This window comes from Telmatherina bonti (genome assembly GCF_933228915.1).
Source record: "Telmatherina bonti genome assembly, chromosome: 22".
Taxonomy (NCBI): Eukaryota; Metazoa; Chordata; class Actinopteri; order Atheriniformes; family Telmatherinidae; genus Telmatherina; species Telmatherina bonti.
This window is the reverse complement of record NC_136631.1, coordinates 9,892,404-9,909,492: the sequence shown is the minus strand read 5'-3', so window position 1 is coordinate 9,909,492 and position 17,089 is coordinate 9,892,404.

The window sequence follows — 17,089 nt, the reverse complement described above, 5'->3', positions numbered from 1 at the left end:
TGATATCAGCTCACTAAAAGAAGGAAATATCCATACTAAATATAGTCAAAGCACTCATTTTTATTGTTAGATTTGCAGATGCAGTCATTTTATGTAGATTATATCCAGGCTGTGTATACTTGCACTTGTCTCTGTGTGAAACATAAAGAAAGTTAACAATCCACAATCAACTGTGGGGTTTTTTTTTTATTTGATTTATTCTCCCATTTGTCTTGCATATGCTGGAGATTCACATCTGTCTTAATTCATCTCATTCAGTGGATTTGTAACATTACTGAAAATTGGCAAGAGAGCTGCTGACATGAAAAGGTCCTCAAACAGACCTGAACTTCCATAATCTATGTAACCTGAATACTGAGTCGACTCGGTGTATAATAAGGAGACACCGAGGAAACGTGACATTTTTCTTCTGGCATTTCAAACGGACTGTTTCTGTCATTTGAACCGGATGTTGTAATGAGCAATCATGGTCAGGTTACTGGAGGTGCAACAGATATGAACAGTATGAGACTCATTCACCACCCCCCCCCACCCATGTAAACTAATCATTTTATGGTGCAACTGAAGTAATTCCATGTGCCTTTAAATGACATTTTGATTTGACCTTGTAGCCCAGTTTTCTTACAAAGCCTGACACAGCAAGTTGGTGCCTCTGTGGTAAAAACAATACACTGGATTTTATTGCTACTGAAGATTTTGTTGTTGATTTTTTTTTCTTTTTTGCTTATATTTTTGTCAATTTTTGTGGCATCCTGCCAGAAATGACATGAACAAAATAAATGGGCTTCTGTGTTGTGAGATTACTACAGAAGTGTCAGAATTAGGATATGTGTCACTGTGTCAGAGGAAATTCAGCTGGGACACAGAAGGACGTGTACACGGTTACCTTTCCTTAATGAAACTACATTACTTCAGTAAAAGAGCAGACAATAGCAGCTCTGTTCATCTAGGAATGTGCAGTGTACACACATTCAATAACAGGGCAAAATTTCATGCATCACCCTTAATAGAGGGAAAAAATAATATAAATATGTATAAAATATTAAATAAATCCATCATGAGGTGTGTTGAATTCTTGTTTTATGACCTCACACTGAAACCAGGAAAAACAACTGGTTAAAATAATATTACATGTAGTTTGTGGAATAGTTGAAAAAGTATAAGACAAAATTTGAACATTTAAAGCATAAACAAAAACTGTCTTCGTGATTAATCTTTTTTTTTTTATTGTAAAGAAGTTTAAAAATGTAGAAAAACTAAGTGAAAAATCAATAAAACTGTGGTGTTAATTAAATAATATTCAAGGGGATAACGGAAGGATTCAGGTATGGCTCCTCTCTGGGAAGTCCATCATCCAAACACATGCATGTTAGGTGAGTCGGTTGCTCTAAATTCTCCCCTAGGAGTGAGTGAGAACGTTAATGGTTGTTTGTCCCTCTGTTTAGGCCCTGCGATGGACTGGCGACCTGTCCAGCGTGAACCCCGCCTATTGTCTGCTAACAGCAGCTTCACGTGACCCTGAAGTAGATGAAGCAATATAGCAAATAGATCAATATAGAAAGTGTGTGCTAAATAAACAAATGACCTACTGATTCAACACTGAGTAAATCATGATCATGTAGGCTCTTTGTTTTTTCTAAGTAGTAGAAAGAATGCCTGTTTGCATGTTATATGCTATAAGAAACAAACTGCTGTGTATGTGTGTGTGTGTGTGTGTGTGTGTGTGTGTGTTCCTGCTGGGCTTTTGTCCCACCAGAGTTGATTACAAATATGTAAAGTAATGTCTGATGAGAAACTATATAAAGATCAAGGAAAAAAGTTGACTTGAACATTTTACTGATGTTTTAAAGGAGATGTTACAGGTTTCAGCTTCCACTCATCCTGAACTGGATTAAGTGGGAAGAGAAAACGGATGGATGAATGGTAGTCGTTCAAAACTCTTCAGTTCTTAATAGCAGAAATTTAGAGCCTGTATGGGAAGTTGAGGAAAGAAATAATTATATTGGATGTTGTGTCACAACACATGATATTAATCAGAAAAGTGTAAGGTCACCGCTAATGCTGCTGTAGAAGCATCAATACCTTCCCACTCAGTGTCAAATTTGGGTTTTAAATGCTTTGGAGTGCTGAGGGTAAGAGGAAAAAAAAGAAATGAATGGAAAATCACAAGAATGAAATGAAGTGAAAAATGGAGCAGGGACTAAATTACAGAAAGAATGAAGAAAATACGCAGACCTAAGATTTATACTTCACAACAACCAGGGTGCAGTGTAATTGCAAATAAATTAGGGGGGTGATGAAAACAGCACTTTCCTGGAGAGCGCACATTTGCATAATATCTTCACGCTTCTGCAGATAAACTCTAAGCATGCTTTAATTCTCCAGTCTTTGAATCCTTGAAAGGGCACTTGAATGAGAGCAAAAACCTGGTTTATTATGCATATCAGAGATTCTCCAATTTGCAGCACCTGGGACCCTGTAAGAGGACAAGCGAAGGCTTTGAGCGCAAGTTTTTATGCAAGGAACCAAGCTCTGATACACAGGTATTGTCGCTATCACAAGAGAGCTCAGACAGAATCAAAGCACAAGAATATCAGTCTTAAATAAGTTAACTCTTAACTTAGCGTAAACATTGGAAAGACTGAGTAGTTTCCACATTTTCACACCATTTGCTAATGGAAATGGTTTAAAGATAGAATTCTGCTTACAGGAAAACATTGCCACTCGTTGGCACAGAAATCTACCTTTCAAGACCCGTTACGCAACTTTCTGACCTTAAAACTCCGCGTCCCAGATTTTTTTGATGACTCGGTGACATGTATCATGTGCATTTGTAGAGCTGCCGCTGCCCAGCAGCGCTCTGAAGCCGAGCAACTGCACCATGCTACTTTTACATCCAAGATACGATGTGACATTGCTGCAGAGTTTCTCTTCACAGTATAACCAGGAACTGGCTGTTTTGAACACGCAACATTGCTGATTCCGCAAAGAAATGCAGGAAACTTAAAAGAGAGAAAGAGATAAAACAAGAGTCACTGTAGGATCATCTAACAGGATGCCAGATGGATGTGCAATTAGCCATCCATAGGGGGCGCAGGACGGGGAAAATAGCCATTTTTTTGTTTTACCACTTTCTTACTTTCACACGTGTACTGATGAGGACTTGTAAGCAGGCCTGCTGCTGCAGACATCTGTATGCTGACACTCAAAGTGACAGCAGATCTGTAGCCAAGTGAGACATGCAAATGATTTTTACTGTTTTGCTAAAACTTGTGTGTTAAATGTGCCTCCTTGGTACCAGAAGTGCATCTGAGCCCCGAACCTACATAATGGATAAGGAGTGAAAAAAGGTTGATAGTTTGGAACTTTTTGAGGCTTTTTTGCATTGGTTTTAAGACTTTTAAGCTTTGATTTTTTTTTATCCTTTATTTGTTTTATTTGACAAATTAATAAAAGATCTCAGAGATTAACTGAAAGAAAACCCGATTCACCCACAAGGTCCCCGACTCATCCTATAATTGAGTGCAGATAAGGGGCTGAGTGGCTCCTGACACACAGAAATGACCAAAATACTTCCCTCCTCCCCGGAGAAGACGAGTTCTCGATCACATTTAAGTAGAAACTGTTTCATACAGAGAATAGATCTGCCAAATGTTATTCTAAATGAGTTAAAATACACTAAAGGAATCATTCATAGACCTTGTGCTAGACTTCCTGTACTTAATGAAAACTGCTGTTCTGAAAGTAAGAGCTCCTCTGGATGAAAAAGAGGACAGACTCAAACAGTGCGACAACATGCTGTTGAAGGTGATAATAAAGATGCTAAATTACAGTAAAGCAAAGTCCACATGGCTTTATGTATTCATACAATTGTCTTCTTTTTTGGCTCCTCCATGAATTTGTTGTTTAAACTTTCCATTTTTCTAGTATTTTACTGTCAGGAGTAAAATCCTCAATTTCCCAGACAAACTGTGTATTCTTTGGCTACAACAAGCTAACCAATCTACTTCAATGTTTGACATAAATACAGAGATGCCATCAAATACAGTATTTTAAATAGTATCAGTACATCACATATGCCAAAAAGAAACAATAAAGTAACAGCAGCGTGTGAGAAATCCATACTATTTTGAATTTTTAAGGAAATAATGTCCTGTTAAGTCCCTTTACCCTGACTAACAAGAATTTTTGTCCATTTTATGTTGACAATGTGTTTAACGGAAATTGCTGTCTGAGCTGAAATGAGATTTTTATTCATGCTGTTTGTCCACCGTGGATGACAAATCTAATTTATTAAACGATCAAAGATGTAGAAAGAGAATAACGTCCTTGTTACCACATTCTTTGGACAGATGCCATACACCAACATCCATTATGTTATAACAAGCCCTACAAAGATGGATGGATAGGTAGATGTGTATACTGTTTACACTGCAGATCCTTTCATTGCACAGAGAACCTAAAAGGCTTTAGCAATGTGCACTAATGACTTCCTGTACATACTGCAGCGAAGCTGTAGGAGTCTTTGATTGAAGATAGTTCTAGTATGCACCGTCATCCATAATGTTCCACAACATTTTTCTTTCAGCTTTCTGCTATAAGGGTTCAAGAGTACTTCCCAGTTTCCTTGAGTTTCATTAAGTCAGTGTTGCTGATGCTAAAGTTTCAACAGATGGACGCATAAAACCACACTTTAGCTCGCACACTTATAGTCGACATACAGTATCTTTTTACCAACACTGAAGGGCCTAAGATTGCTCAAGTGCCTTGTTAAACAAACATAAATACCCAGGTATCCTAAATCCTCCAACACATCTACCAGTAAATGGCAGGTAGCGCGAAAAGATGTAAATAATCCTAAAATCATCAACCATCATCTTGATCTTGTTACAAGATGTCTGAGAATGGTCCTCTTGTTGCTTGTACCCACATCTACAGCCTTTACCTGCTGATGGGAGTCATCTGAGTGTTTCTGTAGAAAGTCTAAGGTGTACTAAGTAGCCTGTGGTTCAATTTGTCTTTTGACTCACAAATTGAGAACCAAAATTTCAGCTCAACACAATAACAGTTTATATATATGTATATTAAGAAAACCTTTTGGCTTTCTTGGGGGAACAAAAACTGCTGCATGGATCTTAATGGCACTTATTATAAAGATGCATTATATAAAGGAGGATAGAAAGCTTAAAACTGTCTCTTAGGTTTACTACATAGCTCTAATGACACCCATTTACAGTGTTCAGCTGATTACCTCGCATTTGTAAGACTAAGAGGCAGAGGGGAGGAGGTGCAGAACGTGGGGACATTGTTATATTGGACAAAGGGGGAGAAGTTATGGAGAGGAAATGCTGCAAGTGCCAGATTCAGAACATCATTTATCAGAATTAGTGGAAAGAATTACACTGGACTCTTTTTCAATCGTACACAAGTGCACACATACACAATAAAACGCAGAAACAAGCAGGAAATCGTACCGCTGCTCAGCCGTCTTCAATAGAAAATGCTACAGAGGCACTAATATGTGTGTGTTTTAGGACTCAGACTTTAGGTTAGGGTTAGGTGTGACTTGTTGGTGTTGTCACTGGAGCTCCTTGATTAATACTACAGCTTGAGTCCAATCTATATTATTAATAAAGTGAAATATATTATTCCAGCTGCATCAAACACTAAAAATCTCCAAAGTTAGCATGAGTTATCTTTAGGATATTGCAAATCTTTACATTCGTACACCCTGTAGAGACTTCTATGTGCATCTTCAAGAAGAAAAAAACAGTATCATGCACATAAATGAGAGCAACATGAGACCACTCCTGGCAACAAAGAGATATTAGCCATTTTCTAAGTCTGAAAGTGTTGTCATTGATCCTCCTCTGTTCATTCCTTCTTGTCGGTGGATGTTTTCCAGAAAGTGGCGTTTCGTTCCGGTGTAGGCAAGAATGTGGCAGCCTTTTATACATGCACAAGGTCCCATATTTTCAGAATCTTCAAAAACTTAAAGCGCTGAACCATTAAAAGCGTCTGCAGCCACTGCTAACAAGCAAACAGGAATGTAGTTTACAGATTTTTTTCTTATTCTCTCAGATGTTCAAAGAGTCATAGTTAAAGAAAAATACGTAAAAGATCTGCTTTAAAATGCTGATTCCCTTTGAATTTCAGAGAAAACACCATTTTATATTATACATATTGTTTATCTGTATAAAACTTGCATCAGCGCACCATAGAGCTGGGTACCCTGCTTGTTCCACCCTCCAAGCATTTGGCTTGAATGAAATATTACTCATATTATGTCAAAAAGAAAAAAAAAAGAGAAGGGCAAATCTGTTTATAGGAATAATGGTGTTTCTCCACTTTATGTCACCATCCCAGCATCCTCATCTCTCAGGACCCGACCTTTATGAACTGTTTTGACATCTTTGAACTGAGAAAGAGGCTCTTGTGGATTTTTATATTTTTAGTTTGATGTTTTTTTGTTTGTTTTTTTTACTTGCCTGCATACTTTGATGTAATTAATGAAATATGGATCCCTTGGTGCCCGAAGTGCTGCCCCTCACTGGACTGATGTTTCTTTGATTGGAATATTTTGGTCCTGCTGTGAGGTTAAAGACTTCCTTTAGAAACCCTGGAGCTGTTTTTCTTGAGGCTACAGTGCTGTCTGAGGATGCAACATGGCAGCATTTATAAGCCCAGTGATGGGACTGGAGCTGTGAGTTGAAGTCCGATTAACTTTGTTTGAGAGCAAAATGGACAGCTGTGAGGTTTTCATTGCATTGTTTGACCCGTTTGTTAGGATTATAGGTTGGCTTTTTAACATCGGCTCAAAAGCTTCAGACTCTACTAACATCATAATGTTACTTCTGTTTAACACATTTTTTTTTTTTTTTTTCTTTTGGTGATGCTATTCAACAGCATTCTTCATCTTCTCCTCATCAATGACTTTTTTTTTCATTCCTTTAATCCAGAAATGATGTATTTCTGTTTACTATAGCTGTAAATAAAGCTAATACAAATTCAAAAACTTAATTAATCCTGAACTGCAATTCATATAGGTACATTCATGGAGTCATTGTGTGTGTGACCACACTGTGGAATACTCTGTCTTTTGCCAACAGTAGCTTCAGTGAATTACCTGCATTGGACAACTGATGGAGGTACGACCCCGAATTTACCAATTTGTAAAAATAAAACCTATATTAGAGTCCCTCAGTGTTTCAGTTTTAACCTTATACTAACTTGACTGCCGTGAGAAGGATTTTTTTTTTCTAATATATTTCCTTTTCCTAAAAATACAACCATCCTCTTTTCATTTAACAAGGGGGGGGGAGGGGGGGGGGGGGGGGGGGGGGGGGGGGCATTTTACTGTGTGAAAATGTTTCCAGAATATGTGTACACTTTTTTTATATAAAGATTTGCACAAGAACAAACTGAAGTACTCTGACCACAGATTTTAATCAAAGCTTGTGGTAAAATGAAGCCAATGACAACCATTCTTAAAAAAACATCTTGTTTTGATTCAACCATGCTTTCCTGCTCTGACATTAGGAAAAGAAAAAAATCTTATTTTTGTATGTGCTTGTTTTGCAGTACATTTTGAAACCTTTGCTGCTAGCTGAGCTCTCATCCTGATTGCATTAAATCTACGTTCATCACAAGCCAAATTAAATGCTGTGGGATCCTCCTCTCTATTTCGATTGCTTAGTTGTGATGGCAGCGTATTAATAGACGCTCTGGCAGAGAAGAGGAAGAGAGAGGAGATCGTTTCCAAAGAGCCTTGTTTTATTAATGTTAACACAGTGACTGGGCAGAATGATCAGCCTCCTTCAAGCATACATAATTACTGTGGAACCCAGAAAAGAGGGAGCTGGAGAGCAGGAGAAGGAAGGGAGAAAGGTCCAGACAGGTGCAGTGAGGTGAGCCACACTGGGAGGGAAATGAGGCTCCATTAAGTTTTTCGTCATCAATATGCCACCCGAGGTCACTGCAGAAGATGACACTTTCCTTCCTCCTCATGCTCCCTTCGTGTACCCTTCAGGGTTTAATTGTTTGCATCTTCTCGTTTCATATTCCTGCCTTGTCTCCCCCAAATCCCCCCTTCCTGTTTTTGTGATTAATATGCAAGGCTTTAACCATTAAGGTGGATGAAGCACTATTTGAGTCAGTATATCGCTCAGTCTCTTCCGTATGTCTACACTATAAGGAATTATTCGTGACTTTGAGAGAGGAGAATGAAATTTATTTAAATTGATAATTAAAAAGAAAATCAATTTCTCCATATAAAGCTTTCCAGATAACATGGAAAGAAACGCTGGGCAGTGAATTTGAAGTATTACGCTGATAAGTCAGAAAGGTTTAGGATTATTCAAACTAATAAAAGGTGTAAAATATTATATATTTCATAATATCCAGTAATACATTAAGAAGAAATATAGAGATGTGTAAATGCTGTCATGAACAAATCAATGACACAAAGGTAATGAAATGATTTTAATGGAATTATTTGTAGAGGTGGACAGTTACCATGAAACCAAACCTGATATTTACAGTGTGTTCATGAAGTAACACAGGAGAAAACTACCACTGACAGAGCCTCCAAGAGAACCCTGCAACCCCAAACTTGATGGTTTGTTTGACCCATACCAAAAACGTCTGCTGAACTGTGAAGCCTTGGAAGATATCCAACCAGTTCAGGTAATGCATCAGCACAGGAGCAGAGCCGAGTTTAATCCGAGTCTGACGGATGGAGACAGACATTTATGCAAATGTTGCGTCTCAACGCCTGAAGGGGGGGGTGTCGATAATATCTTACAACACTGTCTACAATAGTCACCCAGCAGCACATATAGTTGAAGGATTAAGGGTGAAGAAGCTGATTTACTGGCATTTATTTGTTGTTTTCAATGAAAATGGCCATCTATCCTTATCTAGGGCGACTTTATGCAGGAAGCCTTTAAAATCTGGTAAAAATGTATTTATTTTTTAAATAAATTTTAAGTATGTTCTTACCTTCACAGTTGGATTCAAGCAGATTGAGATACATTTGTGTGGCACTGATCTTAACAACACTCACTATATTTTATCAGTGTTAACTGGTGTAGTATATGTTTATTGCCACATCCCACTGGGACTTGAACCTGTGTTCACAGGCTCATGAGCCAGCTTTCTCTAACCACTACGCCACCGCTCCCCTACAGAAACAGCTTGTCAACTCTTCACATGACTATTATTTGTCCATCCTGAAAGTTATCTCAGACACACTTGTTTTAAATACTTTATTTGCTCCCAAAAGTTTCAGAATGTTAATTTTAATCTTTGTTTTTTGTGATCACTTTGAAACTTAAGACTTTTTTCACATCTCACAAAAACATTTTACTCAGTTTAAGTTGAAAAACTCACATTTCTTCCTTTTTTGAGCAAGTTTGAAAGAAGTGTGGACCTGTTTCATCTACACTGATAAGAAAAGCCTACCAGACCAGCAGCCAGACCAGCAGCTATGACCTGGACTTCTGTCCTGTGGAGGAGTTGTCGGTGCTGAAGACAAAATTACTGACTTCAAAACAAACTTAATTTTGGCTTCTCATGATCAAAGCTGATGTTTTTGGAGCAGTGTTAACTGACCTGAATTGGAGTAGACTTTATATTCAGGCTAATTAGCTACTAATTAGCTTCTCAGTCATTCCTGATTCATTTATAGACACAATCCACATTTCTGTCTGTGACTTTTCATTTCAACTTACCTCACTGCTGTTGCCCATAAATGAACCTTCAAACCAAAAGATATGTCAGAAATCTGGCTAGTTTGTGATTGGATGGTTGTTTAATCAGTTGGGTCAAAAAGATTCTTTGATGAATTCATGTGTGGTGGTTGTTGACTAGACTAGATGAGTCTTGTGTTGTTCCATATATCTGAGTGGATTCATCATTTTTCATGCAGGTATTTTAGTTTCAAAACGTGACTTTAGCCTCTACACAAATTCTCTTGATCACAGAAGAAACGTTTCCTCTGAGCCTGCTTACCCACCCAGCCATTATGATTATATAGTTTACAATGTTTACTTTTAAAAAAAAAAAAAAAAAAGACCAATTACATTTTTTATTATGTAAATTAAGAGTGAGCCCTTCCTGCTTTTACATTTTTCCCTTGAAGTCCAGATTGGTCACAACACATGAATGGTAGAAATTCATTCATTCATTTTCTGAACTCGTTTAATCCGATTAAGGATCGCGGGGAAGCTGGAGCCTATCTCAGCAGCTGTGGGGCGAGAAGCAGGGTACACCTTGGACAGGTCGCCACTCCATTGCAGTGGTGGAAATTCGTGGCACAAAAATTTCAATTTTTTAAGTTTTGAATGTAGTTTTTACTTTGCTTACTTGTTAGAGTTCCATTATATTGAATCCATACACACATTTGACACTCCTTTGCTGCGTACCGCAGGTATCCCATGCTGAGTCTGGATCTCACATCTCACTGGACTGCATTCAGTGCTGATAAACAACAGCACTCAGAGACAAGAACATCACAATGAAGGAGGAAGATGCAGAAATGTTTATCCAACTAGAGTCCTGATGGATAAACATTTTAGTTTTTCTCTGGTGTTTAAAACATGACTGCATTTCATGATGTCAGGTTGTTATTTTCCTCATGCACACAAAGTCCTGGTAGGTAGGTGAATGTTTACTTCCACATGGCTGAATGACGAGTTTTTGGTTTTCAGCATAATTACGCCAAGTTCTTCCTCCTCACCAGAAGAAAAGCTTCCTTTGAACATGCTCAACCAATGACATTTTTAAAAAAAAATAGAAGGAATTCCTTACCTTTTTCTTTTCTGTCTTTGTCTTGAAGTCCATGTTGGTCACAAGTGATGGAAATTCCTGATGAGAAATTGGCACGGTTTTTTGGTGGACGCAACTGGAAATGCATTTTGGGTTTTGTTTGATTTTTGAGCTTGTTATAGTTTTAGGTTTTGGTTTTGAGTACACACACACACACACACACACACACACACTTCTTTGCCACATACCTGAAGTATCCCATGCTGAGATTTGATCCCACGTAGTTTTGTAGCTGGACGGTGTTGTTTTCCACTGGACTATCTTCAGCGCTAGTAAACAACAGAACTCAGAGACGCAAAGAACATCACAATGAAGCAGATTGCAGCTGTTATTCTGATTTTATGTTTTTGCCTTGTGTCCTTGAATCTTATGTGCATACTTTTTTGCCTAATTTAATATTTTGTCCAGCTGAAATTTTGAATTTCTCTGGAGATCAGTCATTTATCTATCAATCTATCAATCCCTCTGAGCCACACTACCACAAAATAGCTCACATGGTGAAGTAGGTGGTTGTCATGTGGGTGTCACAGGTTCAATTCCTACTTTGGGGCATTTTTTTTAGCTGGTAACAAAAGAATTACAATAATGATCTTCTGTTTTTACTTTATTAGATAAACAGATGTACAGATAGGTGGATAGGTCAACAGATCAACACATTCAGATATCAAACGCAAAGTTGGTAGTATAAATAAGCCATGTTTCATGTGGGTGAAACTGAGCGGTTTTTTTTGGGTTTTTTTTTTTCTCACCAGTGAAACTCATCTGGAATTTCATTGTTTAGCTCTTGTTGTAAACTGGAAGATATTTTATTTGAATGTTACAAACTTTCCCTTTCTTTTCCAACCAGCTGAAATGTAGTTACCCTTCATTCTTACATCCGTTTGCAACTACTTATCTGAGACCAGGAGCAGCAGCTGAAGCAGAGAAGCCCACACATCCCTCCCCCCAATCACTTCTTTCAGCTCAGGGAATCCTGAGGCACTCCAAGGCCACCTGAGAAACATGGTCCCTCCAGTGTTTCCTGAGTCTTACCTAGGCCTTCTCTAGGGAAATATGCCTAGAACACCTCACCAGGGAGATGTCCAGGAGGTATTTTAACCAGATGCCCATTTCACCTCATCTGGCTTTCCTCATGGTGGCGTAACAGTGGCTCTGTGAGCCCCTCCTGCATGACAAAGCTACTCATCCTATCTCCAACAAAGACCTCGCACACTTAACTACATAAGCCATGTCCTGTCTTTTGGTTCAGTCCCTACCTAAAGCTCATGACTAAATGCCCATTCCCATGAATATAAACAAGAACCCACAATATCTCCCTTTGAGTCAAGCCTGCAGTAAATAAGTTGTCAAAATCTTTTAAATGTTAAATCTAAATCCAGAGAATTGGGCACACGCATGAGTTGCTGACTGCTGCAGACGGACCAGCTTGCTGTAAGCTTACTGAGCAGCCAGCATCACTGCCACTGTTGGAAGAACTACTTTCTCAGGTGCGGTATGAGATCTAGGGCAGCCGTGAACTGCATCATCTTTTATGTCTCTTGCTGACTGGAGGTCATTTCTGATCTCAGAATCAGAAGCTCATACTGTTTTCCACTCCCATATTCCACTTTAAAGCAGTGTTCATGTAATTATAGAGCATGAGGTGTGTGTCTAAAACCTAATGGGAGGTAATCATTTTTGAGTGTTCATTTCTTTTTCTTTTTTTTTTTTTCTTTTTAACCTGTCCTGTCCAGCATCTCAGCAAACACAACAGCAATCTGCGTGCCATATTTTTTCCAGACAGATTTGCTGTGTCATGGGAGACATCTCATGAATATAGCTGCCCTTGACAATCTGAATATTTTTATGATTTTTTTTTTTTTTTTTTTTTTTTTTTTTGTAATCGTCAGTCTTGATATGGCCGTGCTGGACCTGGCAGGGGAAGAGGAACAAAGGAAGATGAAGGGGAGAAAAAGAGAGAGAGAAAAGAAAGGCGTGTCTAAGCTGCAAAAGTTACAGTATTTGCAAAACAATATAAACTACTACAGAAATACAACAAGACAGAAGTAGAATAGTGACAATACTCAAAACAAACAAAAAAAAAAAAAAGAATAAATAAAATAACAATTACAATACCAACCGTTATTAAACATACCTACAGAGAGTCATCAGCAACATTTAGTAGGAAGCAGATGGGAAGATGAGCGCTTTGTGGGCGTGCACGTGTGAGTGTTCAACCTGTGATCATGCAATCAAAGATCAGCTGAGTGCTTGTAGGGGAGCACAACCTGAAGCGTCGGGGAGGAGCCCAAGGCCCCCAGGGCCCAGTAAGCCCACCGCACACAGAGCCCAGGCAGGCAAAGCAGAGAGAGCCGCCGTCCCCCGAGCCCAGAGCAGTGGAAGCCCCCAGGCAGGCGCGACGAGGCAGGGGCACCGGTAGCACAGGGCGACGGACGCCAAAGCGCAGGCCACATGTAGAGCCAGCACCCGACAGGTCCCAGGACCACCCGTACCCCCCTGCAGAGCCCCGGCCAAGTCCCAGCGGGCTCAGCCCACCCACAGCAAAACCATTGTGGGTCAGCGCCACCACGATACCAGGGGCGGGATCCCCAAGGACAAGGACACGTCTGTAGCCCGTCTGTTGAGTGTTCATTTCTACAAGCAAATATCTTATTTGCTATTTACCTTGTGTAAGGACTGGGTGAGATGTCAGACCCTCTGCTTGTGATGGCTTTGTGAAAAAAACACGCAATATACCATGTTTTCTGCTAATATCATACTACATGCTGTTGAAGGTGATAATGCTCTAATAACCAGATAAATCACAACAATTCACAAAAGTTAACAGTACTATAAAAATGCTAAGAAAACTATTTCAAACTATATAGTAATGAGATTAAACTTAACATCAATAATAGGAAAATAAAAAAGGAAAATTGAAATTACATGTAATAAATACATTTTGATCTTCTGCTCAGAACTTCGAAAGTTTTGAGCTGATCTCTCGATGGTTCTTTAGTTTGCAAAGCAGCTTGACACCTGCTGAGTCTAAACACTCCTGTCATAATGTTAAGATGCCACTGGCATGTTTGATAGTGGAAAGACTAAATGTTAAAAGCTACACATACAGCTTCCCACCACCAAGTTTAAATGTGGCATGAACAAACAACGTGGGGTGCATTGAAAAGTTCTTCTTATAAAAGCGGTTATAGAGTTAAAAACAAACAAAAAACACAGTTGTGGTCTGAGCTCAAATCACATATGATCCAATAATTACAGTTTTGAACTCTTTCTCATCATTTGTTCTTTACTTCCTCTTTTTTACTTGCACCCTCATCAGATTTAGGTTTATTTGCATAATAGCACATGACACGTATTCACTGCTTCACTTAAGAAAACAAGTCAGAATATAGTGCTGGAGCTGCCTTTTCGAATTCACAAATATCATTGGGTTTCTGGGCATCCATATTCAGCATGACTTGTCCTGGAGAACCGCCACAGAGCTGAGATGTTGAAGAAGACTCAGCAGAGGAGAAGAATTTGCTTTCGCAGAAGCTGCTCTGTGAAGTGTGTTCTCATGTACTATGTGTGTGGTACAACAGTTGCACAGCAGCAGAAAAGAAGGTGCTTCAGAGGGTCATCACCACAGCTGAAGAGATAAAACAACTATTGGCTGTCCTCTCCTAAACCTGGACTAACTATCCAATCCCCATTGTCTAACAAAAGCTAACAGTTCAGTCTAAAAGCCGTCATCCAGATCACCATCTGTATGATCTTCTGCAATCAGGCAGGAGATTCAGGACAACAACAACAAGGACAAACCATCTAAAAAGCTGTTTTTATCCCAAAGCTATAATTGCACTTAATGATAAGCGCACAGAGGCTGTTGTGATTGTTGTGTAACATGAGAAAGTGCTTTGTGGGGAATGACTAGCATGTGTGAATGTTTTCACAAAAAGGACTGCACAATTTATTTATGTGATAACCATTGTTTTATCCCCTCTCTTTTATCTATTTTTAATGTTCCTTTTCTCACTTAGATTCTGTCGTTCAGTATTAAAAGCAAAGAAGACTTTTCTTGTCTGTGTTCTGCAGAATAGCTGTTAAGATGCATTACAGGGTTTCAAAATAGCAACTGTTCAAGTGTGACTGTATAAAATAATGAAAACGGTTGTTAAAAATGTGATATCTATCTGTAAAAATGCAAACATATGAAGGCTAATTCAAAAGTCAATAATAAAAAAAAAAGTAATATTAAAAACTGTGTTTTATTGGTATTTAATTACTTAAGCGACAAAGTAGTTCTGGTTCTTTTTTAGCTTTACTTTTAACAATTATATCTACTTTCAGAGGGTTCATTAACATGTAGGTTGCCATATTTCTGTCACCATTTTCACTGTGGTGCCTCCGAATGGATAAACAACTCATGTGGGCTGAAAGAACCCTCTGAAGCCGTACTACACGTTGCACTGCATAGCAGCTAGAGCACGGTTTGGGATATTGTTGTAGGTGAGGGGCTAGTAGGATCCAAAGAGCGGACACTTTCTGAGTATAGAGAGAGATTTATTGATTTCCCACAGATTCCTGTGAATTCTTCCAGCGGAACCTTCAGAGACTGGCAGACCGGCGAGCATCAGGAGGCAGGCAGGCAGGGGAGCAAACGAGCAGGCAGGCAGGCTTTCACTGGCAGGAGGAAGACAGGACAGGTTACGAATCAAGGTCAAGCACAAACAATGTAAGCTGAGGCCGAGAGCTGTTTTACCGCAGGGCAATCAACAATCTGGCGCTGGATAGCAGGCAGAGCTGGTCTTAAATAGGTGGTGCGTTGATTGCTGAAATGTGGATCAGCTGTGCCTCCAGGTCCCAGCTGACCACGCCCACCAGGGAACAGGAATCACCACAGTACCCCCCCCCCCCCCCCCCCTCAACGGGAGCCACCCGGCGACCGGAACTTCTCGGGATGGGCCCGACGGAAATCCCTGACCAGGGAAGGATCAAGGATGAAAGAGCGGGGGACCCAGGCCCGCTCCTCAGGGCCATAACCCTCCCAGTCCACCAGAAACTGGAAGCCCCGGCCGCGACGGCGCACATCCAGAAGACGCCGGACGGTGTACGCCGGGCGACCAGCCACAAGCCGGGCGGGAGGAGGGGGCCTGGAAGGAGGGACCAGAGGACTGGAAGACACAGGCTTCAACTGGGAGACATGGAATGAGGGATGAATTCGCATAGATCGGGGAGCTGCAGGCGAACCACCGTGGGATTGATGACCCGCTGGATTTCAAAAGGTCCCAGGTAGCGGGGAGCCAACTTCTTGGCGTCAGTTCGCAAGGGAATGTTCTTTGAAGATAACCAGACCTTCTGACCAGGAGCGTATTTGGGCTCAGCTGTGCGATGGCGATCGGCCTGGCGTCGACTCCGTTCCCCAGCCCGAAGCAGAGCAGTCCGAGTTGTCCTCCAGGCCCGACGACAACGGCGGATGTGGTACTGAACTGATGGAACAGCTACTTCAACCTCTTGGACAGGGAACAGGGGCGGCTGGTACCCAAGAGAGCCTTCAAAAGGAGATAAACCAGAAGCTGAGGATGTGAGGGATTGTGTGAGTACTCAACCCAGTCCAGATGGTCGCTCCACGATGACGGGTTGGATTCAGCCACACAACGAAGGACGGTCTCCAGGTCCTGGTTGGCTCTCTCGGCTTGACCGTTAGTCTGGGGGTGGAAACCGGAGGACAAACTGACCGTGGCACCGATGGATAGACAAAAGGCTTTCCACACCTGGGAAGTGAACTGGGGTCCTCGGTCAGATACTATGTCAGTGGGCAATCCATGGAGTCGGAAGACATGGTGCACCAACAGGTCGGCAGTTTCCTTGGCTGAGGGGAGCTTGGGAAGAGCGACGAAATGCACAGCCTTGGAAAAACGGTCCACAATTGTCAGGATGGTGTCTTTACCTTTGGAAACAGGTAGGCCGGTAACAAAATCCACTGCAATGTGCGACCAGGGTCTGCTAGGGACAGGCAGAGGACGTAGAAGACCAGCTGGGGGTCGATGCAAAGCCTTACTCCTAGCACAAGTGGTACAGGCAGCCACGAACTCCTGCGCATCCTTCTCCATGGTTGGCCACCAAAACCTGCGTCTGATAAGGGAGAGAGTGCGTGAGGAACCAGGATGACAAGCCAGACGGGAGGAGTGACCCCACTGGAGGACCAGGGATCGGGCGGTGTCGGGGACAAACAGTCGATCCGGGGGACCAGTACCCGGGTCAGGCTGATGTTGCTGATCTG